A 20,092-nucleotide genomic window follows, 5' to 3' on the forward strand; every position below is an offset into this window, starting at 1 on the left:
TTGGCTACGGAACCCTAAAAAGTAGAATAGAGAGAATAAAGGTTTGGCTTAAGCCGTCCATCCATTTTTTGTGAAATAATTATTATTGACGCAGGTGTCAGTGATAACGAGGGCGAAATGCCATCCTACCTTTTAACCCAGAAGGAATCCTAGGCCTAGTAGGTACGAGTACCTATTAGTTCGGTTTCATCACAATGCTTTTCCTTTACTGAAAGGGAATAGTAAAATCAGCAATTCAGCATCAAATAGATATATGCTGCCAAAGGGGCCAAATATGTTGCAACAGATTGTTATTCCTATAGACTTTTATTTTATTTTTTTATACCACATCGGTGGCAAACAACCATTAGGGCCGCCTGATGGTAAGCAGTCACCGTAGCCTATGGACGCCTGCAACTCCAGAGGTGTTACATGCGCGTTGCCGACCTTTTAAAAACCTGTACATGGCTGATTTCAGAAAACCGCTTCAGCTTTTGCCTTGCTCGCCATCAAATCAAAACGCAACGCTACATTATTTCGCGATCCGAAACTGACTTTATTTAAACCTTTTTAAGCTTTCTTCCTTTATGTGTTTAACAGCCCTTCCATACACCTGTTGGCTCGGGGGCATCGCCTTTTTATATTCCCTTTTCATTCGCCAGACACCAATAGAAGTTGCGAAGCAAATGTTTTTTTATGCTGGCATCTTTTTGATACAAAGAGCGTTTTTTGTGTTTATTATTTCTGGTTGCAATGTTGGAAATTAATTCAGGGAATGGTTTCCAGGAAGTGATAGCTACTTTGTAAAGTTGTAATAATACGAACTTAACTTAAAGTCATAACTTTAGCCCGGTTTCCGCTAGGCTAAAAAATAGTAACGTAAGGCCTACGATACACATGTAAGTTTTACAGGGACGGGAATGGTCGGACAGACAGACAGCTTTTTCCTTTTGAGGTACGGAACCCTAAAAATCATTAATGTTTTTGAATTTTTTGTGAAATAAGAATTAATTTATCATAAAATTTAATTTTACAGACTTCTTGAGAACGTCATTTAAGTTACCTTCTTATGTAATACCTATGTTTTTTATAGGATTATTGGTATTTACCTAAGGTATTTAAGTTATTTACCTACTATTACATTGGGTACATGTTAGGCCCGCAAGTTATATGTTTTTCACATGAGTAGAATGATGAGAATAAAAACGGATTAAATAACAAATTAAATACATTTTTCTAAACGCTACCATATTTTAGAAACCCTTTTTAAATGTACCCTTTATGTTTCGGGCAACCTAAACAAATACATATAATGTTATTATGGTGCTGTAAAAAAGAATATCGCGTTTTTGCCGTATCCTACTCTGTAATGAAATTATTAAAAAAATACCCACGCCAAAGTGTACGCATGATTACATTGAAAAACACGTAAAATCCCGTTTACTGTGTTTTTAGCATAATTGGAAAATAACATGAGCGGTGTTCACATCTGCTTAGGATTTGAATATAAAAAACCGGCCAAATGCGAGTCGGACTCGCGCACGGAGGGTTCCGCACCATCAACAAAAAATAGCGCAAAAAAAATCGTGTTTGTTGTATGGGAGCCCCCCTTAAATATTTTTTTTATTTTATAGTTAGTATTTGTTGTTATAGCGGCAACAGAGATACATCATTTGTGAAAATTTTAACTGTCTAGCTATCGCGGTTCATGAGATACAGCCTGGTGACAGACGGACGGACGGACGGACGGACGGACGGACAGCGAAGTCTTAGTAATAGGGTTCCGTTTTTTACCCTTTGGGTACGGAATCCTAAAAACATTTTCATATTTATACAGAGACACATGTATTAAAAATACAGTCCAAAATATCAGGCATTTCATACATAATAACTGATTTTTATCATAGAGTAAAATATAATAGCTTGGTTACTAAACACAAGTCGAGTCAATTCTCAGATATGGACTCACAGTCTGGGGTAATGGGATAGATATTATAAGAGTACTGCGATCCCAAAAAAAATGTATTCGTGCAATCTGTGGTATTAGCCCTCTCGAGTCATGTAAGCCAATGTTTCTTAACCTTAAAGTTCTGCCATTTCCTTGCCTGTATGTTTTTGAAGTAGCCAAATTTGTAAAACAACACCCTGAATTATTTATTACAGCTAGTGACATATACCCTAGAAATACTAGAAACGGTGAACGACTTGTAGTTGGAATGCAAAAAAAACTGCAATTTTTAACAAAAACTGCCCTGCTATGTGTGTGGAAATATTTAATAAGTTGCCACCTGACATTAAATGCTTGCCAATTAATAAATTTAAGAAAATCCTACATGAATGGCTATTAAATAAAATATTTTATTCACTTTACGATTATTTGAATAACTCGTAATATAATGTAGTACATAATGTAATAAATACTTAGCTTAAGAAATACAACAAATATTTGCATGCTGTTTGTGGACGGTTGAATCAGGAGAAACTTATGTATATATAACAACTGTAATCTGACCCTGTTCACGCGAATAAATAATTTATGATTTATGATTTATGACAATCAGCACAATCTATTTTACAAGCGGTATAAAACATATCTACATAGTATGAAGACAAAATCTCTTTTCAGACTACAAGGTTTAATATTTTGTCATGGTGACAGTATATCAAAAGGACAAAAGAAAATATATTAATAATAAATTCGTTTGCTCTTAAGAAAACCTCGGCACTTAACCCACCATGAAACTCCGACCTGGTTATTTCAATAAAATTTATTACAGAAATATTAAATTTATCCTGAACTCATAAAATACCCTTTATTAATCTTCGAGAAAAGTATAACAGTCACGAACAAAAGAAAGTCGAGAATTCAAAACGTTTATAAACAGTTATATTATAGAAGCCAATTTGCTTTTATCAATTTGATATGGTTTTTTCTCTGGTTTTGATACGACCTTGAACACGTTGATTGGCGCCTATTTCGCCAACTTGATAATTATCACTGTCAATTTTCTGTACAGTATTCGATCGGTAAGTAATAACGGTACATAGCGTCAATGTTTACTTGTTTGACCAGCAATGTACGTACGTTGTCCGTTTTCGCTACGACAACGAAACGCTATCTGTCTCTTTATCGCACTTATATACAAGAGTGATAGAGAGACAAAAAGCATCTCGTCGTGGGAGCGCAAACGATTGTAATCTTGACTAATCCCCCAGACAATTATCTGATGAAATGCAATCAGAAGTCGTCTCGTCTCATAAAGCATTCCGTTCGCACATATTGGCAAACGTGAGACTCATGGAACGACTCATGGTTGTATCAAAATGTTAAAACCATGAGGCCTTATTTGAACGTACACTTTGACATTAAAATAATGTAATTTAGTTATCATATCACATGTTCATTTCGCTCGTATTTACCCATACATGATTGGCGCGAGTGAGACGAACAGGCGATTGTGAACAAAATAACATCGGTTTGATATAATTTTGATGTCAAATGTAAGTTTGAATTAACCTCCATATAAAATAGTAAACAGAATCGGCATAGAAACATTTTTTTAATTTCCTTCGCAAGTATCAGACCCCGAACATTGATCGAATAGTTAATAAAATTAATATCTTCCTCGACTCTAAACTTCATTAATAAGGCGAAGTTGGGTAAAAACTTAAAGATATTTTAATTAGATCAAAATACTTCAATAAAACCACTGACCGAGGCACGAAAGTTATAAATTAAGGTTAGGTAGATAATTTAGTCGAATGGCGTTATGTTATATATAAAGTGGGGCCACCGGGAAGTGTTACTTGTTTTTATTTATCCGCCAATAAAAGTGATTGACATTAATTTGTAAGAGTTAATGAGAGCGGTAACTTTGATGTCGTTAAGTGACAGATATTAGCGAGTGAGGCGATTTTTAAAAGCTTATTGTTAATGTAAATTAATAAATTACACCTGCCAGGCCTGTGGTCGTGTTTGCCGCTCCCGTATTGGCTTACATAGCCACGAAAAACGTTGTCGCCCTACCTGACACTGTTTCAATAGTCTGTAATAGACTTTAAGGCCAATGATGATGATGATGATTATTAATGTTATGTGACGGATTTTCTTCAATTATTTTTTGCGTTTATGAAATCATCATCATTGACCGAGCGTTAGCGACCGTCTTTCCTTGCTATATATTATGTCCGAAATATTCAAGGACTCTGCGTAGACATTAAGATTCTGACAGCCGCGACGAGATCTTGAGTTCTCGCAATATGGAGACGTTAGTCCGAAAATGCTGTCCAGGGAATACGGAGCATCTAATAAGTGTTATAAATCCTTAATAAGACTTACCCCCTTGGGTACGTCTTTTTCAAAGACTTATAAAACACCTGGCATTGAGTGCCTTATCCGATTATTTGCTTTATTGGTCCTCTCATTTCTTTTTTCCTCGGGCTACTTGGTTTGGTACCTCCCTACGATATTGAAGTTCTGAAGACAGGTATGGGTTTCCCGTGTATTCATTAAAAAAAGGTTCACAAAAGGTTGAGGACGCTGGACTACTCGAATACCTATACATGAACGAATTTGGTCAAATCTTAATGTCTATTTGCTCCTACATACATACCTTCTTAGCACTTTATTAGTCTCATTACAAGACATAAAACCAAAAACCTAAACCACTGCATCGTAAACTGTCATTGTTTAAGTTCCCACGTCTATAAATTACACCACACGTTCTTCAGTAAAATAACAGTTTAGAAAAACACTCATGTTGGGCTGACGCCAATCGTTAAATAACTGAGGAAGTCCTGATCCTGCATAAATCAGGATAACTGTTGAATCCTGATTTGATTTGTGTCTTAATTGTTTATTTAACATGCGTACGCGGATGCTTATGTTTTCATTAGGGTTTTATCGTTCTTGTATTAAGAGCCATTCAAACATATTAGCCGCCGCCATACAGCCATATTCGAACTTTAAGATACGTCAAATATTAGATATCTATTAGACATCACCAAGATATGTCAATGTCAAACAAGTGTCAAAAGTGACGTTTCTTCAAACAAAAACGTCACTTTTGACACTTGTTTGACACTGACATATGTTGGTGATGTCTAATAGATAGGTATGTAATGGATATCTAGTTCAAAATCTGAATCGGGCCCTAGAATCTTCACGTTCTCATTTCAAAATGAGATTCTGACATTGTATGGCGGCAACTTGGTTATAAACTTTTTGGTAGATAATTACTGTTTTTTCAAGCCTAACCACGCCTAATAAGATTTACAGTAAACCATTAAACTACCAGGCCAATTCGAACGTACGCTGATATGAGAATGACATCTAACTGATGTCATTCAATTACCTATCGTGTACTTCGCTGGTACGGTCACATTCCGTGATTGTTACGCCATTTAGGGTTCTAGCTAAATTGGACATTCCATAGCGTCAGTATGGAACAACCAATTTAGCTAGGATCCTACATGTCGTAACGATCCCGTGTGGTGCCTGTACTTGTCCGTGCATGTATTAGCGCAGGCGAGACGCACGATAACTACTTAAATAACATTTTGATGTCAGTGTACGTCTGAATTGGACTGTCGGCGCGATTCGGGGAATGAATTAGACCAGCCATTCTCAAAGTGTGTTCCGCGGAACCCTAGGGTTCCGCGACACCCCTGCAGGGGTTCCGCAAGAATTTAGAATAATTTAGAATAGTAAAATAAGCATAATTATTATGTTTATAATAAAAAAATACACTTCTAAAAACTATTGTTTTATTGTAGGGTTCCATCAAGTATTTCGCTTTCCAAAAGGGTTCCGTCAAAAAAAAGATTGAGAACCGCTGAATTAGACATTCACTAGATATGAAATAGTAACGATATGTGACGTTCCACGGAAAAAGGTACCCTATGGCGGTGGGCGCTTACGCTATTATTAACGCCGCTCCAATATTATTGCGGCCATAAGGTACCTTTTTCCATGGAACGTCACAAGTAAATGTCTATCTCTATGTATATGTCTTTTAAATAAAATAAGTCACAACCAGACTTTACTTTAGTTATTCATTAACGGCTGCTAACTTAATCAGTTGATGATCACTTGATGATCGTCGTTTGTCTATGTGCCATAGAGTGGGACAAACGATGATCATCAGCTGATTAACTTAGCAGACGTTTATGAATAAGCCGTTAAGTACCTATATATTGTAACCTTGAATTAAAAATACACCTAAAACGTTGACGTCTCAATAAACACACGACACATCACCGTTCCGGCGACAAACCCTCAGCGTGAATGATTAACCGCGTTCGTTTTCACTTCATTAATAATAACACTTTCGGGCGTTTTTATTAAAGGGAGTAAATTATAAATACTTAATGCTGAAGCCGTAGATCACCGTAATTGGCGTGGGTTGGCCGGATTGGCGGCGAGCACGCGAGCTACATGGACGTTACAACCCTTTTTAAGAGTTTATTGTGGTGGAAAGTTGTGATTGTTGGTTTAACGAATATTAATAAATCTTGGTATATATTAATAAAGGTGATATTGACATTCAGATGTCAACTACAGCTAGTACTTACATTACGACGCAGCAGTAATGCAGATGCTTTTATTAGGGGTCCCTTTTTTTCCCATGAAGTTTTAAGTCATATTTAGACACAAAATAAGACACTATCTTAGTAGTCAACAGAAAAGTTCTACAGTAATGAATAACCGACTTAGTACTTCAACTATACTTTTTTATTCCACATCGGTGGCAAATAAGCATACGGGCCGCTTGATGGAAAGCAGTCACCGTAGCCTATGGACGCCTGCAACTCCAGAGGTGTTACATGCGCGTTGCCGACCTTTTTAAAAACCTGTACACTCCTTTTTTGAAGAACCCCATACTGTAGACCCTCGGGAAAACCTCGGAAGGGAGCTCATTCCACAGCAGGAGCGTCCGCGGGAGGAAATATATTCCTCTTAAACCGCACAGTACGCGACCATTTAGGTTCTAGGGTGATACTGTGGATGAACACCCTGCCGATGGCGAGCGGTGCGGTGATAGAAAGCGGCCGTTTCTTCTTCTTCAGAGCACAGCCCATTGTACAAGCGGTACATACTTTCCCATCTTAGTACTTTAACTGTGGTAATACTTGAAAAACAAGACCGCCTAAGCTAGCCTACTCGAGAATTACCATAAAAACCGCCCAAAACGTTGCGATAACTTAGCCCAAACAAATAAAACCGCCACAAAATAGGGCGAGTGTGTCCAAACAAGCGCTGGTGACATTTGGCTGTCGGCGGACTATTAAGGGCCGCCACAGTGCTTTATAAACGGCCGTGTCGCATGCGAGCCTGGCTGGAAAAATTGGACGGATACCGTGAATATATAAGCTAGGCTAGATGATAAGTTTATAGAATTGGAATCAGTCGATGAGACAGAATTAATGGACATTTTTACACAAATTTACTAAGCCCCACGGTAAGCTCAAGAAGGCTTGTGTTGTGGGTACTCAGACAACGATAGATATAATATACAAATACTTAAATACATAGAAAACAACCATGAGTCAGGAACAAATATCTGTGCTCATCACACAAATAAATGCCCTTACTGGGATTCGAACCCAGGACCGCGGCTTCACAGGCAGGGTCACTACCCACTAGGCCTGACCGGTCGTCATCATGGTCGCATTTTTACCACCTGTCACGCTATGCGTCACTTTCGCACTTACGTATTTGTTAGAACGTGACAGCCATGGTGACAAATGATAAAGAGCCGGCCATCTTAGCCCTACAGGTTTATTTTGAGGATCAAATGTCTATATGGGACCCATTAGCATGGGACCAGGGGCCCGTTTATCAAAAGCTTGTAACTTGTAATACAAGTGGATGTACCTTTCTAACAAAAGCTGTCAAAAAGTGACATCCGCTTGTATTACAAGTTACAAACTTTTGAAAAACGGGCCCCAGAATGTTAAAGCAATACAAAAGTCAGAAATGAGTCAAAGTCGTCAAACTTTGGACAACGTCCGTCCATAATTGTAGTCTAGTCATAAACTTGAATTCTGTAATTTCGATTATGATTTAGTTTAAGTATAATTTTAATTGTAATGTAATTTTAACTAATTAATGTAATAATTTTAATTCAATTTTATTCTGTTTGAAAATACATTTCTATAGGTGATGAATTCTCTTTCCAATTTCATTAAAATTGTTTTGTTGAATGAATTAAAGCAATAGTTATTACAGCACTGCCTACTGAAAACATCTATCCAATGTTAATGACTTCCTACATACAATTTCTTGTACAATTCCCGAACACAATACACCCTGTAACTTTGCCCCTATTCGCCATTTCCACTGCCAAATGAATAATAGACTAGAAAATTAAGTTTGCCGTTCAAGATTGTATGCCCGTTCATCATTAAAATTAATTTGACTTCATGTTACCTACTCGCTAAACGCTTATTCATTTCGTTCTTAATTAAGCAATCTGTTTACAATAGCCCCCATTAATTGGTGTTCCGATGGGGGAATTTTGATGAACCGAAGGAGTTTTAAATTTTGAAATTCGAACCTGCGAAGTTGAAGTTTGGGACTTTTGGCTTATTTTGGGGGTAAAAGCGTTAGCGCGTTTGGGTTTTGTTTTAAATTAATTCCGTCAAGTGTGAGTCGGACTCGAGTCCTCCTGGTTTATTAGTGACTATTTCTTTCAAATAATAGAATAAATACGTAAAGCATTGTGTTTTTACAAGTTTCAATGCGTGACAACTTTTTATTTAATCGTATCTTTCCACCATATGGGTCATGGGTTAAAATTCGCTGGCTATGGATGAGGTCTTGGTGGCTCAGTTGGCAGAGCGCTGGAGTATCGGTCCAGAGGCCGTGAGTTCAAGTCTCACCAAATGCAGTAATTTTTCCACTTTTAAAATTATTCTAAGCTTAATAGCATCGTTCGCAGACGTATCTGCTTGTTAAAAAATAAATAGTTTAAGTATTAATAAGATTTCATTCTAAAGTCTATTTTTTTATTCGGTAGACTGAAATGACATTTCATAGTATGAACATCATGTGTCATTTCATACTATGAAATGTCATTTTAGTCTACCGAATAAAAAAATAGACTTTACGGAATCCTAAATGCGTTAGGTGTGCAGTTCATATTTTGTTTTTAAAAATACTGCTACGAGTATTTTGCAGTTTGTTTTATATTCCTGTTGCTGTAATCGTTTGAATGCTTCATAGTTGAATAACCGTTTTTTTAGGTTTTATTCGAATTTTCACGGTTGTGAGATTTGTTTTCAAACTGCCGAAAAGAGTGAAATATATTTTGGGTTCATTAAAATTTCAATTATATAATTATAATAGTTATATTATGTAAGTATGTATACACTTTATTGTACATAAGTCAGGTTATGATATAATTAAATAGAAAGTATTCAATGTACAAAGACGAACTTATGTATCGCTATAACGGATAAGGTATAATATTAAAGTAGGTATTGAGTCAAAACTTATAATTATGAGTTAAAGTTACGTGACTAAAAATCCAATTTTCGTACTTTATCCTTAATATCTGGGTGACCGAGCTTCGCTCGGAAAACATAAAAACTCGAAAATGCGCGTTTTCCCAGAGATAAGACCTAGCTAGATCGATTTTTCGCCCCCGAAAACCCCTATATAGCAAATTTCATCGAAATCGTTAGAGCCGTTTCCGAGATCCCCGAAATATATATATAAATAAATATATAAATAAACAAGAATTGCTCGTTTAAAGGTATTAGATTAGATAGATGAATCTTATGATCGTTAAAACGGTATATTAAATTATTATGATGAAAGTCTTAGAAAAAATTATCAAAATCGTTAATTTGTGTAATATTATGCACAAAAAAGACGTCGATTTTCCCGAATGTTTTCAGCCTCTACCAATCCACATTACAAGCTTCCGGTACCTAACGCCAAATTTCACATAAGTAGAGCTTATTTTGTGTTTTCATAAACTCCCAAATACAAACTTTCAAATTTTTTAATTATAATCTTCTTTTCGATTTAGACATCTAACATTCATATATCACCTTTGTAACGCCATCAATACCGCTTAGTTTCAAGTACGTAACCGTTTTTTAAATCCCACTTTAAACCATTGGTGAATCGTAAATCGTAAATTATTTGAAAACGTAGTGTCTCACCTACAAGCCGGTTGAGGCGTAAATCAAGATTTAGTACGAACATAGGAGTCATGCCTCAAAACGCGTGGGTAATAAATTGTGTAAATAAGAAATTTGCCCCTAACTCATGGCGACTTCAAAGGGTCTTGGGAGTAGAACAGGACTATTAAACTTTAGGGTAAAAAGTGTTATGTTTCGCTGTAATTAGTCTCGAAGGAATTGTGCAATATATAGCTTTTGGTTTGACACTGTCTTGTGTTTTGTGTTCGCTGAATATACTTTGCTGAAACTAAAATAAAGGTGAGTATTTTAAGTTTTTTTTAATATGGCTTTCCCCTCTTGAGGGTTTAGATAGGAAGGATTTTGCCAATGACAATGTTTTACGTAGCACGCACGATAAGAATGTTTGGTGAATAATTTTGGTAATAAGATTGTGCTGGGAACCTAAAAATAGTCACACGAACCGCGATACATAAAACGACAATCCGATTGACATTTGACATTCAAGTGATATAGGTATTATATCTTTATCTGGTACTGTGTTTTCGTTGCTGGAAATTGTAATACAACATATTAGAGCTAGAAATAGTTTTACAGTACGAAACTTCTACTCTATAACAATTTTAGCAACAAAAACTAGTACCTGACATAGGTAACCATTCATTGATCAAAAGTTACAATCAGTAATATAAGCGCTAATGTTATTATAACTTTTTATCATATTCACAGTGTGGAGTGGAATTCACTTCCTGCAAATCTATTCCCAATCCACTATAACTTGGATATTTTTAAATCGAGAGTGAATAGACATCTTTTAGGTAAGCATGTTCCATCCTAGACTACATCGGCACTTACCATCAGGTGAGATTGTGGTCAAATGCTTACAAATTTCTTATAAAAAAAAATATATTCGAGTAAGTAAGAAATATAAAGCACAGAATTGTTCCAACATTATTTCCTCATGATAAATTAATCCAATTGATTTTTCTTACAAATAAGAATGTTGAAAACAAACAGAGGGAAAGTTAGCCAGTTGACAGCGGGTGACATTTCAATCGGGGGGATAAAACTAATATTATTACTGGGCTCCATTTATATTATTAGAAAAGTGAAATAAAGGGGATGTATCGCGATGCTGTCATAGATAGAATTAATTTCGAGCCCGAATTAGTTAATGTGACCGAAATAAAAATAAGTATACACTGCAAGGGGAGCAACTTTTCTCTGCAGCTGACTGTACTTATTAAGTACATGACTTACCTTTTTGGAGACATGTTTTAACATAACTATTTTTTTACGTTTATCATAGTACGAGCTACGCTACCGCATTGTTAGAGTATGTTCGGAAAAAGAAGAGTCGTGGAATGTATTGGGCCCCATACATTCCACGACTCTTCTCTTTCCGCACGGACTCTACTAGTCAATTCTCAATATAACTTGAGACTCCAGTGCCGTTAAGAAAAAACATTCTTACGGTTGATATCGATATGCACCTCCCTAAGGTGTGTAAACAAATACGAAGGAATGGAAAAATGTGCACGCTTCTGGTAAGCATTGGTAGCTCAGTTGCTTAAGAGTGATCGTACCGTTGAACTTTTCAATTTTTCCTTTATTTCGGATTTTTCACATTGGCGACAGCAATGCAGTCGGCAGCAAAGTTGAACAGTAGTCTGAATCCAAACGGTACCTTAAGTCTTTAATTTGACACTTTTTTAGTTAAGGTTCAAGTCTCCCACCTCGGCTAGTCTCCCCCTAAATAAACACAAAACTGTGTAGGTATCTACTATTTTGAATACCAGTAACATTAACGTACTTATAATATTTCACCATAGACAAACCTAAATGCATTTTAATGACTTAATGATAATATTCAAACTCAAACATCAGTCACGCTTCAACTAAAACTTAATATCCGTTATTGATACATCATTAAACAAAAAAAGCTAAAAACAACCTAAGTCAACCTAAAGTGACAATACTTATTACCTTTTAAAATGAATGTAAAGTACCCTATTATTAAATCAGCCAAAACAAAACGCATGGGAACAGAACATAAGCAAATATCCAAACAAATTAGTAAGGAAATTGAGTAATGCGTTGTTTAACTAAAAACTTTGATCATTGGTGGCCCTAAATTGATCATTAATAGGTCTTAAGTCGTTGAAATAAAGTCTAAGCACAATCTGTTTCTTCTGCTACGATGTTATGTAAAAGCAACACACAATTATTGACGATTATTCGCCCTTATTTTCTTAGCATTAAGGTTGTAGATTGGTCAGTAGTCTGTGTATCGATGTCGATGATGGTAACTAATAGCAATACATTTTAACTGATAATTGTTAGACCTTGATATCTTAGCAATAAGGCTGAAAATTGATCAATTAGCCGGAAGGCAATATCGATGGGCCGTTAAAATAATGGGTACAAGCTTGAACGATGCTGATGCGCTTCATCGCAACGGGGATGTATTATGTATAGAAACGGTTGTATTCGACTTGTTTGAAAACAAGTCTTAATATTGCTATTGATAAATTTCGAATCAAAAAACGAACACGAATGAAAAAACTTAAAACAAACAAAAAAGTTATTAAGCATAGTTAAGTAGGGAAGAGCGGGGTTAGAAGTTCCGATTTTCAAATAACATGTTTTAATATAAAAATGAAGAATTTCATTTATAATATATCGAAATTATGAAGACATATTTATTTCTCCTTGTATTGGTATAATCTTTTCTACTAACGACTCAACAGTTTTTTTTTTATAGAAGCAATTTTTTTTTAAATTTTGGTGGGGATCATTTAGCCCGTTTCGGGCAAGTTGTTTTACATTTGAGGCAAGTTTATATATTATAATAAATATTTAAGTCCCATACAGCAAACGTGATTATTTGCCGTTTTTTGCGTAATGGTACGGAACACTTGTGCGCGAGTCCGACTCGCACTTGCCCGGTTTTTTTACCAAATAATTTCGTTTATAAATATCAACGCAATCTCAAGTTCCCCGAACGCGAAAGTAATAAAGAATCAGAAAACAAAACAATATCGACGTCCAACGACGCGTACAATATCGATACAATAACCAATAGCCATGTGTAAAGGTGACTTTCGGATTCAGACGGCATCAGCGTCACTGCCGACTGCATTGCTGCCGCAAATGTCAAAAATCCAGGCATGGACATTGATTTTGACATTTCCTGCTGCTACGCAGTCGGGTGCAATACTGCAGCAGTAACGCTAATGCAGTCTGCACCTGAATGTTACTTTAAAGATGATATTGCAACGTTATTGCGGCAACGTTGAAGCGGCGATGCCTCTACCCTCAGCCCTCAGACCCATGTTGCCCTTGAGCCATCATAGATATCGCTTTTTGTGGGGGCTATCTTGCGGGCGCAAGTCACCGTCCGCCGAGAATAAAATCGTATAGCATTTTATTAGGCTAGCTTCCTGTTTTATATCCCATAGCCCAGTAGGTATTCAGTCCATCATTTTCACCAAATAGCCTAGTTCATTTTAGATTCCATCATCTCTCAATAGTCCTTACTGGTGGGTGCTACCTCTGCGTGCGTCCCATGACACGGGCAATGACTGCATCCACTCGGTGTACCAAAAAGGCTCTACGTGTTGGCTTTGGCTCCGTGCACGCTTTCCAAATGTCCTGCACACCAATGTTCCATGATGGGAAAGATATACAAAAAAAAACTGTCAACTTTAGCCAGTCTTCTCCGAGGCCACGGGGACAACGCCGTCCTCGAAACGTCGGAGGTAAATCTTAAAACTTGGATACGCGATTAAGTCTCGTTGTACAATTTAATAATGTGTAAAAATCGTGAAAGTTTAAATCAGTGTCAAAGCTATTAGTTAACGCTTCAACCATCATATGCAGTCGGAATTCAAATGCAACCTTAACAAATAACCGTGTGTAAAGTTTCCCAACTGCTATCTCGTAATGGATCGCTTAATTTCGATTAACTCGAACAATAAGATGCCCGGAAATTGCTCCTTTTCGCTTTTCGTTTTATTTCGGTGTCCGGTTAAACAAATATGGTGGACGATTCTTATTTAACAACATGGGACTGATTCTGTATTAATAATTGTATATGGTTATTATTTCAGTTTAACCCTTTACCATATACAGGGTGTTTCCTGTAACAGGAGCAATAAATTAAACTGTTGGCTGTATTCCTCAAACAGACCAACATTTGTTAAACAACTTTTAAAAATAACTTATATTTTGATTTTTATTACACTTTAAATTTTATTCTAATTGTAAGACTCAATGTATTGTAAATTTTGTTATGTTTAAAGCGTGACAAGCAACGTCAAACACACTGATGTCAGCGTACATTGACGGCAATATTTATTTTGTATGAAAAGAGGAAATCTAAAGGATTCATAATTTTTAATAGTTGTTTAACAAAAGTTTTACAGTTTGAGGAGTATAATATATGTTTTAATTATTTGCTCGTGTTACAGGCAACATCCTGTATGTGTAGCATGGGGCATGCAGCATGACGTATATAATATATATGACAGAATAGTTTAATTTGTAATCTTTTTCGTACACCATGAGAATCTTGAGATGTCTGAGGCTAGCAAAGATGACAAGCGTACGTTGACGAACGGTACGTCTAATGAAAATTAAAATGGATCTAGGAGACTATTACCATACATTTTTTGAGTTTTGATTGACCTTTTCTATCAACAATTGTCATCTTGGCTAAACACTCAATAGGTGCGAGCAAAATCTTTAATGTTTAATGACATTTCGAGCGTACAAGGAAGGCGTGAGCGTTTGTCATATTCGTACCATAATACGATCAAAACCGTCATAAATTGTTAAATCAGAATCGGACTCGAAATTTGTTAAAAAAAAGGCTTTGTACATAGCCTTTGAACATCATGTGACAGTTTATTGGATTTGAGCCATGTGTGATTCCTGTGTCTATATATTAAAATTCAGTCATGTGAGGTGCCGCTATCGAGTTACATTTTGATCCTTTGATGAAAAGTCTACCTTCTTGAATAATTTGAATATGTGGTATTTACTTGTCATTTTCCCTTCTCTCAATAATAATAAATCTGTAGCACGACGTATTTATTAGGTACGTCACTGGTCCTCAGATTTCAAAACTACAACTAAAACAGTGTATTTATCAACTACCAAAGTTTAAATCATGTTAAACCAGACCGAAAGAAAGCCACCATCTCAAATCCAACTAAGGAAGTACGGAAACTCAGTTCCCTGTTGTTCTTGGAAGCCGATTTTGTTTTGAAACTTTGACATGGTTTTGATTTTATTTTGTTCCGACTTTCAATCAGCGTGCGCATCAGCTTTATCAATCATCATTTATTTATTAACAAACTTACATTAACAGTTATAGCTGTATATACAGGTAAACATGTAAGTTATAGGTAATACATTGAACTTAATTTAACAAGACTATACGAAACGGATAGACTATAAAAATAATACTATACTATGTTACATGACTATGAATACTAAATTATGACGATATAGTCGTGGGTGTCGAGATCGACTCCAAATACCTACAGAGTTGCAGTGGCTAGAAGTCTCGGTTCCTTCTGTGAGAATATGTCTGGGGGTCGAAGAGAAGAATATTATTTATGTGATTCAGTGCTACATATAGAGGGCTAAAGGTGACGTTTAGATGTTAATTGCAGCTTCATAACTGTTGCGACGTTGTTGTTGTCAAATGTCTTCAATAAAATGAATGAACGTCATAATTGCGGCAGAAATGCGGCGGCGAATGTCATCATCAAAACAGAGACAGGAGCTTGTTGTGAGGTGTCTCATTTTATCAAGGATATTGCCGCCGCAGTATCTGTCAACGACGCAGAAACAATAATGCAGCTGCAGTTGGCATCTGAACGTCACCTTAACGGCCTGGCCACGACATTGCGCGACTGGCTTCGGCTAGCTTTTGGGAGCGAGACACAGCGATCGGACCTTTCGTTCCCACCTATGGTTTTCGCCTTAGCCGGAGCCAGTCGCGCAATGTCGTGGTCAGGCCGTAACTCTAATTGGTTCTCACAAAACGCAATCGACAGTCGTCTCGCACTTATTTGTGCGCGTGAGATATCTGGGAGCCTAGCCAACGAACGAAACGCTGTCACTCTATCGCACTAATTAAGAGTGACAGAGAGACAGATAGCGCTGATGACGCTACTCTAGGTCGTGTCAAAACAAGATGTAAAAACAGAATCGGCCTCACTATCAGTTTTAATGCCTACAAAGTTTATATTAGATAAAGAAACTTGGAACTTAAGCTTTTAGGGAAGTCATGAGATATCTTTACCTGTTGCTTTTGTCTTATGAGTTATCTGTATTGTTAATGAACAATTTCTTGTGTGAGTGATATATGTTATTAAATTATACAACGGGACTTAATCGCGTATCTAAGTTTTAAGATTTACCTCCGACGTTTCGAGGACGGTTTAATAATGTGTAAAAATCGTGAAAGTTTAAATCAGTGTTGAGTGATATATGTATAGGTAGTTGTGTTCGTTGGAAAGGACATGGGGGTAGAGCTTCAGATAAATACCAGAAGGTATATAATGGACGCACTTTTATCATCTTTGTGGCTTACGTACCTACTTACATGTTAGAAAATGACAGCCAAAGTTTAAAAATTCAAGGAGCTCTTTCACAAGTTGACACAACATTTTTAAATTATAGAAAATGGAAAAAATTCTTTGCTTCGGGCAAGATTCGAACCTTCAACCTTTTGGAACACTGGTCCGATCGCTAATCCTATAACGTACTGAGGTATTGAAGCTTACCAGACACATGAAATTTTTTCTGTTCCTTTTTGTTTACACGCCTTAAGCTGGCGCAAATAGAGGCTTATTAGTGAATGTTGCCAGCAGCGGTGATTTTTAAATTTACCTTTAATAATTTTAAAATTTGTAATATCACTCGCAGACATAGACATTTCCTAACTCTTCTTAACTTCACTTTTCATCTTTGAAACACAAATTATGTCCGGCCAAAACTAACTTCAAATTTTGCAGTCCAAAGGCCTATATCGTGAATTTTCCCATCAAGTCATGCACGTCGCATACTGATATATGACCTCTTTGCTTCAGCCGTTAGTATTACGTCAACTACAATCAAGGGTCATGAAAATGTGTCACCTTATATGGATATTTTAATACCTAAAGACCCGAGTTGATTGCTTTTAAGTGTACCTTCGTGTGTTGTCTGATAACGTACAGAACGGGGCCATCGGTGTATTTAATTTACGAGCTAGTTTTTTATAGGCTTGTCTAGTAACTAAGTCATATTAAGTTACCTTATTTGAGTGTTTTAAAGTGGAAAATATAGCTCTAGTCAATGATGATGTATAAAGGAGACGTTCGGATGTCGACTGCAGCTGCAATACTGTTGCAGCGTCGTTGTTGCTGCCGCTACATTGAAGCATAGTCTGATGCGGTAATTTTGATGCAAAATATACACGTAGTATCCATCGTGATATACTAATAAGTATGTGGGACGTATGTAGTACTATATTAATGATATACATTTATTATAATATTTTAATTTATCATCATCACCATCCTCCATAGGCCTCTCTTCTAGTACGCCACTTGTCCCGGTCCTGAGATAATCTCATCCAGAAGTATGTTTTTCATTTGCTTGCAACATAATTCCAAATTATATGTTTTTACTTTTCTTTTTGCACCATTTTTAAGTTTCTTTGACTGGTAGAGAATTTGTTTTTTTTTTTTGTATTTTGTACACTAAAGATTAAATATGCAAATAAATACATAGGTAGATGTGGAACGTTATAAATACGATCCCATCTTTGTACTGCTATATTAAGTAAGTACGTCACAATCTCTACCCGTGTTTTCAAACTTTCTAAAACTAAATCTAAAGCATTTTCAAACTCCCCTCCAAAAATTCCGTACATCAGCCATATCTCCATGGCGCTAGCATCACGCTCCACTGAATCTATACCTAGTCGTAATTTTGAGACTACTTCCCTTCCATTCAAAAACCAACCCTATTCTTACTGTACTAGGTTGAAATTTGCTTGGTGTGTGTAGCCTGTATTGAGTTAGCAATGTCCAGCGTATGAGAGAAAAAAGTAAGAATCCACCATGTCTGACCATTTCCGACGGCCATTATTCTGTCTCCCTCTATATCCGTTTCCGGTTGTCGCGAAAACAAAATAATGGCGGGCAAAAAAGGCTTTTCAATGTTCATTAATATAGATCTGTTTTGAGGTTTTGAAGTTTCGTTTGAATAGGGGTGAGAGTGGTCAATGTATGGAGATGTACTGATAAGTTGATAAAAAGAGTACTTACTTCAGCTCTGCAGGTGTATTTTTGCAGTTGAATTATGCCTATTTATTTACTTTAAAAGATGATATTCTGATGATGAATGCAGCAGCGTTAAGGTACCATTCGGATTCAGACTACACCAACACTGCTGCAGTATTGCAGCCCGACGTTACTGCCGACTGTATTGCTGCCGCAAATGTCAAAATCGATGTCACTGCCTGATTTACATTTGCGGCAGCAATACAAACAGTAATGTCAATCTGTATACTGCTGCAGTAATGCTAGCGACTGCATTACTGCATGAAACGTCAAATTTAAAATGTCTAAACCTAAACCTAAGTGCGAAAGTGACGCATGACACGACAGGCGATAAAAACGGGACCTGCCGGGCTAGCACATGATTGGCGCGACAGTATCTCGCGGCGTGATAGACTATACCCGTCCCTCTTTTATTAACATGGTTAGAAAAAGACGGGAAGTCTATCTCTCCTAGGGGTGCTGCCGCTGGATGCATAGCTAAGGTTTATTCCAAAAACAGGCAAAATTCAAATGTCCCGAATGACCCACATGGTTCAACTTAGATTCAATAAAACAGAATCCGCATACAGACAAACAAACAAAATGGCGTTAACTAAAACAGTCGCCAACACAAACATGCCTGCAAAACACGTCACCATACATTTGAGAGCTGAATTTTCGACTTCTCGTAACGAGGGTGACCATATATTATCCCTTTAACGGTCCAGCGGGCGAATTATGGATGGCTTTATCCACGTAATAAAACAACTGTCACTTTTTAACTCCGCGGGATAAAAAGTGATGGACACCGATTTATTACGCCGTCTCGTAGACACGAAGACCATCATATCCGTACAGATGGCCTAGCCAAGGTGAGAATCGCTTGCGCTTCGCTATTGAATCGCTTCGTGTCTCTCTATCACTCTTCCATATATACCTATTTGTGTGACAGTGACAGTTGCGTTTCGGTCGCTACGGAGCAATAGCCGATTGACATGTTGCCTACGGGGCCAATACGGCTACCACCACTTTAACACTGACATATTCGCTAGCGTGTGCGTAACATACTTTGTATGCATCTCGCTTGTACTCGCATATTAGTGCGAGCGAGATGTACAGAAAGCAAGTTACGCAGACGTTATGTCAGTATGACACTGCTAAGGCAGTCGTGGCAGGTACAAAAAAAATACGCGATTAAATTCCTAACAATTATGCATAGGAATACGAAGATGGTAATTTTTGCCGTATCATACGAGTATCTAAGTAATAAATGAACGTTTCCTGAATTATTCCCATTTATTTATTTAATCTTTCAAATTTAGCAATGGACAAAAGTGCGAATCAATACTAAAAGCATATATATCTTCCTGTCAAACATTAGTCCAAAGACTGAAAAATGGGTTTTACCAGGCTACATTTATTTTATTTACAAATAAGTATATCCTTAAAATACTCTACAGTCTGGTCGCCCTACCAGCGACAACGCCGCTAGCGCCGCGCCGCGGCGGCCAGACAAACAAACTCAGTAAGTGAAAAGTTGCACTGTTTGCGCTTTTAACCGGTTGGTGCCGAAAAAACACCCATCGACGTGGAAACCATATTTAATTCTATTTATTCGGGAACTTTTTTGCAAATGT

General features: G+C 36.9%; 1 long non-coding RNA gene across 1 annotated transcript; it reads right to left on the minus strand.

Moving 5' to 3' along the window:
• Positions 1–304: 304 nt before the first annotated feature.
• Positions 305–6,928, minus strand: LOC134651592 (uncharacterized). Its single transcript, XR_010097131.1, has 2 exons — positions 6,832–6,928; positions 305–437 (listed from the first exon to the last, which is right to left on the minus strand). It is a non-coding gene; the product is annotated as an uncharacterized LOC134651592 (long non-coding RNA).
• Positions 6,929–20,092: the final 13,164 nt, after the last annotated feature.

Source organism: Cydia amplana, chromosome 10, assembly GCF_948474715.1.
Source record: "Cydia amplana chromosome 10, ilCydAmpl1.1, whole genome shotgun sequence".
Classification (NCBI taxonomy): Eukaryota; Metazoa; Arthropoda; class Insecta; order Lepidoptera; family Tortricidae; genus Cydia; species Cydia amplana.